Source organism: Gracilinanus agilis, unplaced genomic scaffold (assembly GCF_016433145.1).
Source record: "Gracilinanus agilis isolate LMUSP501 unplaced genomic scaffold, AgileGrace unplaced_scaffold25484, whole genome shotgun sequence".
Taxonomy (NCBI): Eukaryota; Metazoa; Chordata; class Mammalia; order Didelphimorphia; family Didelphidae; genus Gracilinanus; species Gracilinanus agilis.
In genome coordinates, this window is record NW_025357451.1 from 1 (window position 1) to 7,233 (window position 7,233).

General features: G+C 37.2%; 1 long non-coding RNA gene across 1 annotated transcript; it reads left to right on the top strand.

Annotated features, from left to right (window-relative positions):
• Positions 1-1,148: 1,148 nt before the first annotated feature.
• LOC123254586 lies at positions 1,149-6,211 on the top strand. Its single transcript, XR_006506686.1, has 3 exons — positions 1,149-1,236; positions 2,915-3,020; positions 5,986-6,211. It is a non-coding gene; the product is annotated as an uncharacterized LOC123254586 (long non-coding RNA).
• Positions 6,212-7,233: the final 1,022 nt, after the last annotated feature.

Here is a 7,233-nt window from a genome sequence, read left to right on the forward strand (position 1 = left end):
AATTAGACTCTTTTAGAATAGTATCTGTGGTATTACTCATCTATTGATTGGGAAAATGTATGCTAAAAAGATATTGTGAATCCAACAACACTTTAAGTTATATATTTTATTAATCAAAATAGGATCTATGCATATTTGCAAAATAGCAATAAAAGGCAAATTTTATGTGGTTTGCACCTGTGAGTTAACTGTGGACAGTGGACTCTTTTTTAAGGTTATAGTTCTCTTAGCTGCTTGGGAACTGAGTAGATAAGTAACTTGATCAGAGAGACACAGCCAGTATGTAACAGAGACAAGACTTGAACCTAGGTCTTCAAGGATGCAATATCAGCCTTAGAGCTGTTACATGGCATCATTTATTCAGTTGACAGAAGCTATGCTTACTTATTTATGAATTCAAACATCCTTTGTAAAAACTCTAAGCTTCCTCCCACCCCCACCAACGAATCTATAGTTCACAATTTGGAAGCCACTGATTTTTTTAAAATTTGGTCTCCTTATCTCACTGAGGCTGGAAAAGTATAGTGGCCACATCCAGTACAATCCCAATGCTGCTTTTATACTTTTAAAGCCTATATCTATTACACTTGGAAAGTTTGACCTACTCTATTGCTGATCTGGACTAATTTTATTTTCCTGAGGGCATCTGGTGGTCCCTTTGCTCTAGGGTGCCCCCCCCATTGGTGTTAGGCTTAGTTCATATACCCAATACCAATTGAAGTCAGAACTCTCAAACTCAAGTAATCTACCTGTTTCATCTTCCCCTTTAGCAGGATTATGGGAGTATGCCACCTTAGATGGCTGATCCCTTAATTTGTCACACACATATCAGTTTACTGATGAAAAAAGGGATACTTGAGAGGTGATGTGATTTCCTGCATCTATGGCTACATGTCAACCCCCCCATCCCATAATGGCTACAATACTGTCTAGCTGTGGCTAGTTCCACTCCTCTCTGGCTATTATAGTACTGACTGATTTGAGATGTTTCACCTCTGGCCATGGTGCTGAATATTGCATTTGAAGAAGCACTTTTAACTGCATTATTAAGAATATGGCGTTTGGTGATGGGATATCAGAAGGGAAAAAGAAACATTAATCTCCATGTTTGTGTGACGAGTACTCTTTTTTTTCCTTCCAAAGGTGCAGCACCTGTTCAGGTAGGGGTAATAAGACCTGTGCAACATGTAAGGGAGAGAAAAAGTTATTGCACTTCATCCAGCTGGTCATCACATGGTGAGTAGTAAAAGGAGGCAAGCTTTTGACTACATTCTGTCAGCTCTTGAATGTCCACCTTGCCAGCACTTTGCCAGCACAAATTAAAATGAAACACTACCAATGAGCTAGTTAATTTTGCCAATGTCGCTTGCCAGACTAGACAATTCACACCCCAAACATCAAATTATCCCTATCCTTCTCCTCCAAAAAAAAGTCCTCTCTCCATAGGTTTTGAATGAGTCCTTTAAAGGTATCTATTGATTCACTGCTTACAGGACCTGTGAATTCACTAGTTCCTTTCCTTTTTTGACTTATTTTCATCTTATTTTCCATGGGTTTTATATGTGAGTTTTATGGATAAATATCCTGTACTTACTTTCTCCAAGGTAAATGTTCCATATTGGGTTAACACAACAGGTATGTTGTGATGATTGTCATAGAATAGTAAGTCTCATGGCAGAGTATAGTGTGTGTAAACCTTGGAATCAAAGATCTTGGGCTCTGATACTTAGTTTTATGACCTGTAGAATGAAGAGAGTGAACTAGAAGACCTCTTAGGACCTTTCTAACTCTAAAACTTTGAATCTATGATGTTACAGTTGGAAAAGTCTACAAGAGATCTTTTTATACACCCTCTTCTTCTAGGCAGGTATGCTCTTTCTCCCATTTTATAGAGGGAGAAACTGAATACCAGAGAAGCTGATTTGTCCTGCCTTTAGGCATATTCAAATATTTTCTTCTTATCTCCTCAATATCCCTCCCCCCACTACTGCAGAACTCTCCTATTCTTGGCAATATGGAACAATGGAAAAATGTCTGGATTTAGAGTTATGAGACCTGAGTTCAAATCCAGAATTTGCTTACCCATGTAACCTTGAGTAAATCACTTAACTTTTGTTGGTCCCAATTTCCTCACTTAAAAATTGTACTGTTGACCTTTCTGGTCCTTCTAATTCTAAATCTATAATCATATGATTTATCTTTTCATCATTAAAGTCTGGGGCTGGGGGGAGAGAGGCAAGGATTGGGCAGCATGGCTAAATGTTTGAATGTTTTGACTTTTTAATTCTGTTTTCTCTTCTATGTGTGTGTTTTTTAAAAAAATAAACCTTTACCTTCTGTCTTAGAACCAATACTGTGTTTTGGTTCTAAGGCAGAAGAGTGGTAAGGGCTAGGCAATGGGGGGGTCAAGTGACTTGCCCAAGGTCACACAGCTAGGAAGTGTCTGAGGCCATATTTGAATCCAGGACCTCCCATCTCTGGGCCTGCCTCTTAATCCACTCAGTCCCCCAGCTGTCCCCTTCTATATGGTTTTTTGATTTTCAAAACTTTCATATTCTTAATTAATCTTAAAACTTCTAAATTTTAATATCAGCGTCATCAAATAAATTTCCATCAGAATAGATATATTTTTGAGAGTTTTGAGTTCTTTTTGGCCAAAGTATTTAAGAAAGAGAAATGGTTTCAGGATAGGTTGAGTCAATGAAAGCATAGTGAAGGAATCAACAGAGTTTTCAGAAAATAGTTGAAAATTGGTTTTATTTGTACAAAAGCTTCAACGTAATCAAAATTATTCATTTTATATCTTTAAATCTGATAGTTAATATATTCCACATCCTTCTAATATGTTTATGGTATCTTATGTCTAGTTCATATATCCGGTCATAACCACCAGGCTTTTGTTCTCCTCTTCCAGGAAAAACAGCCTATTTGAGTTTGTCACTGAGCACCATATGAACTTTCCAGAGGAGTTGTTGGCTAAAGTCAGAGGAGAAAATATATTTAAGGATGAAAATGTTATGGTGAGAGATATAAGGAAGGAAAGCAAAGTATTTTTTCAACCCACCTTTCTATTGCACCCAGTTTTTTCCCCTTGAAATTGGACTTCTTGCTGCTCATACACATGGGGCTCCATGCCTCATATCTGTGCTTTTCTCTGATTGCCCCCCATGTCTGGGAAGTTCCTTCTTATCATCTGTATCTCCTGGATTCCATGGCTCTCCTCAGGATTCAACTAGATCTCATCTTTTGCAACAACTCTTTTTTGGACCTTTCCATTGCTAGTGTCTTCCATCTAAAATCACTTCCTATTTACACTATGCATATCTTGCATGTACCTCACTGTTGGCATAATGTTTTCTCCATTAAAATGTGATCTCCTGGAGGGCAGGGATGATGTTTTCAACCTTTCTTTCTATTCCTAGAGCTGAGCAAGAGCCTGACATATAGTAAGTGCTTAAAAATGTTTCTTTGATTGAATAACTGAATGAAAAATGTGACCTTTTGGAAATGGAGAGGAATCGAGGAAGAAATTGTTTTGGTTGAGTGAGAAAGTATGAATTTCTCCTGGCTTTTCAGAATCTTTCAAAGGGAGAGAAAGCTAACCATCAGAGCCAAACCTTGGACAAATAGTGAAGGCTGAAAGACTGGTCTGTCCCTCTCCTCTCTGAATCTTCCCCTATTTTTATTGCCTACTGTGTGTCTTCATTACCCAGTACTTTCCAGTTGCCCCTCCAGTCAAGGAAGAATTTCATTGCAAAGCCCAGTCATTCTGAAGAATTAGTGATTTAGTGTGCTTCTCTTCTTAAGCAATTTTACACTTCTCTCTTTTTCTTTTTTATATCCTTATCCTCTATCTTATAATCTATAGTAGGTATTAGTAAGGGCAAGGCAATTTGATCAAGTGGGTTGATCAGGAACACAAAGCTAGGAAGTGTTTGAGATCAGATTTGAACCCAGGACTTCTCATCTCTAGGTCTTGCTCTCTATCCACTGAGCTACCTAGTTGCCCCTAAATGTATATTTTTAAAGAGGAAAGCAGGAAGCAGCATTTATATGAAACAAAGGGTTTTTACATAAAGGCAGCACAGTGTCATGAATAGACTATATTTACAATCAGGTAGCCCTGAGTTTGAATCCTACCTCATGCACTTACTATCTGTGTGAGGCAGGACAAGTCAGTTAACCTATCTCAGATTCAGTTTGTCATCTGAAAAATGGGGATAATAATTAATGCCTTCTTCATTGAATTGCCATGAGAATTACATGAAACAATAATAGCTAACATTTATATAACACTTTAAAGTTGGCAGAGCATATATGTGTATATATATATAATATATCATTATAGATAGAATACATATGATTTCACTAAGCATCTTATTATATAAATTCTCATTTGAGAAAATGTGCTCCCAGTTCTTTGCTCATTTTAAAGCCCCATACAAATGCCAGTTATTTTTCTATACATTTTATCTCTTGATACAAAAGTTATAGAATGTGGATAATGCTGAGATTTTCCTAAGATAGCATGGGGTAGAGGCAGGAACACTGGGCTTCTCAGATGTGGGTTGTCTGCTCAGCCACCTATTAGCTGTGTGACCTTGAGTAAATCACTCAGTATCCCTTAACTCTAGGCTCCTCATCTGTAAAGCAAGAATACTGATGCTTTCTATGCCTACCTCACAGGATTATTATGACCCAACATGGACAAAAATTTCTGATAACCCTAAAAATCTTTAAAAATTGAGTTATTCCCCGAATTGCAGATGTAGAAACTAAGTCGCAAAGAGGGTTCTATGATGAGAATAATACTTAACCCAAAGCAATGTCAAGCATTTGAGGGAGAGTTTTTATTTTTTTGTTTTTGATTTTGGTGAAATGTAGGGGGCTTCTAGTGCTCTTTCCTTTGATCACTTAGACGGCCACCCATTTTTCTAAGGCTAGTGTTGCTTATACAGGCCTAAACCAGCTCAGCCAAAGGGATTTTATATGAAGAGGAAAAGTTCAGAGGGGAACAGTATTAACAGTTCCCTTTATGATTTACAAATTATGAACCTCAAAACAATCTAATGAGAACACAGTTATTATCTCAATTTTGCAAAATGAGACTGGTACCTGGTACTTTGAGGGCCAAAAGTTTAATGCTATTAGGTGAGAGGTCTAGGACTTGAGTCCGGGTCTTCTAACCCAAATGTCCATCAGATTCTTCAGCCCAGAATAGAACAATTCTGAAATATAGTCCTAATATAGGTGTTTTTACCAATCTGGGTGCAAGTGCCACTTCTTCCACCCATTTTACAAGCCTTAATACTCATTGTTGTGGTTCTCTTCCTTCTGATTTTTGTTTTTCTTATAATTCTTGATCTTTTTGTTTTTGTTTCTTTTCTTGTCCTTGTTCTTCTTCTCCTCCTTCTCTTTGTCCTCCTCCTTCCTCTTGTCCTCCTCCTTCATAAATGCTTGGGAACTATTTGCTATATGTTCCAATGTTGGTGACTTGGAGAATAGTTGAGAAGACCATTTTTTAACTATAAAAAGAAAATTTTAGATTGGGCAGATTCTATAGCATTAAGGACTATGAATCACAGAATCAAAGAATTTTAGCATTAAAAAGTAACAGTAATTTTCTACTTCCATTCTTTTCTGAAAGAAGTACATCCAAAAATATATCTAAAATAGTCATTTAGCCTTCTTTTGAAGACTTCTGCTGAACTAGATCCCACTATCTTTGAAGGCAGCCCATTTAATATTTGGATTATTCTAATTGTTAGGAAGTCTTTTTTACCTTTCTCAAATAAAGACTAACTTCACCTTCATTGCTCCTGGTTTTTCCCTTTGGGGCAAAACAAAGCAAGCCCAAAAGAAATTCCAAATAATTACCATTTGAGTACTTGAAAAATTTTAACCTTTCTCCCCCAAATCAAAGAATCTAAGGATATAAATCATATGAATTATTTCCTTTTATTTATTTCTTATTTTCTTTTTTAGGTGTATCCTATTGTTGACTTCCCCAAGCAGGAGATCTCTTTAGCATCCCAGAGAGGCATTGCTGAGCACAGTACTGCTTTGGCTGGGAGGTCTCGTGTTCTTCAGCAGGTCAGTGGAAAGGCATTGGGTGATAGATTATAGGGAGACACTGATTCTGAGCTGATGCTCTGTGGGAGAATCTTACTTAAGAAGCATGATGGTGTGTTTCGTTGTGTCAAACTAAAATAGAAATAAAGGTCCCTAAATGGAACATAAGGATACCTGCAGGTACAAATTAACTTAGAAAACCACATATTAACATTATATATGCTTATTGCATTTTTATTTATTTTGGTTATATTTTTCCAAAACAAATTGTAATCTGGTTAAAGCCACACTTGAGAATGTTGTTGGCCATATGTGGTCCATAGATTGTCTGCTTTACATCTCTGATAAAATGGAAAGAACATTGGACTTAGAGTTAGAAGATCTGGGGCGAATGATCTCTAAAGTTCTTTCTGTGACTGATGTTTCAGGATAGGCTATAGTCCCATTTTATATAGGAGGCAGTCGAGACTGATAGAGGTTAAGTGACTTGCCCAGGATATGGCAAAGTCAAGACAAAACCCCAGGTCTCTTGTCTTCCGCCCCCAAAAGTCTGTATATTTTCTCTTTCTACATTATCAACAGGTGCCTTTTTTATTCCCTTTGTTTTTTAATATTTTATTTTTTTAGAAAAATTTTCCATGGTTACACGATTCTTGTTTTTACTTTCCCCTTCACCTCCCTCCCCCCCCCCCCATATCCAACACACATTTCCACTGGTTTTAACATGTGTGATCAATAAAGACTTATTTACATATTATTGATAGTTGTATTTGTGTGATTGTTTAGTGTCACATCCCCAACCATGTCCACATCAACCCATGTGTTCAAGCGGTTATTTTTCTTCCGTGTTTCCACTCCTCTGAATGTGGATAATGTTCTTTTTCATAAATCCCTCAGAATTGTCCTGGGTCATTGCATTGCTGCTAGTACAGAAGTCTGTTACATTCTATTTTACCACAGTGTATCAGACTCTGTGTACAATGTTCTCCTGGTTCTGCTCCTTTTGCTCTGCATCAACTCCTGGAGGTCTTTCCAGTTCAAATGGAATTCGTCCAGTTTATTATTTTTGAGCGCAATAGTATTCCATCACCAGCATATACCACAATTTGTTCAGCCATTCCCCAATTGAAGGGCATCCCTTCATTTTCCAGTTTTTTGCCA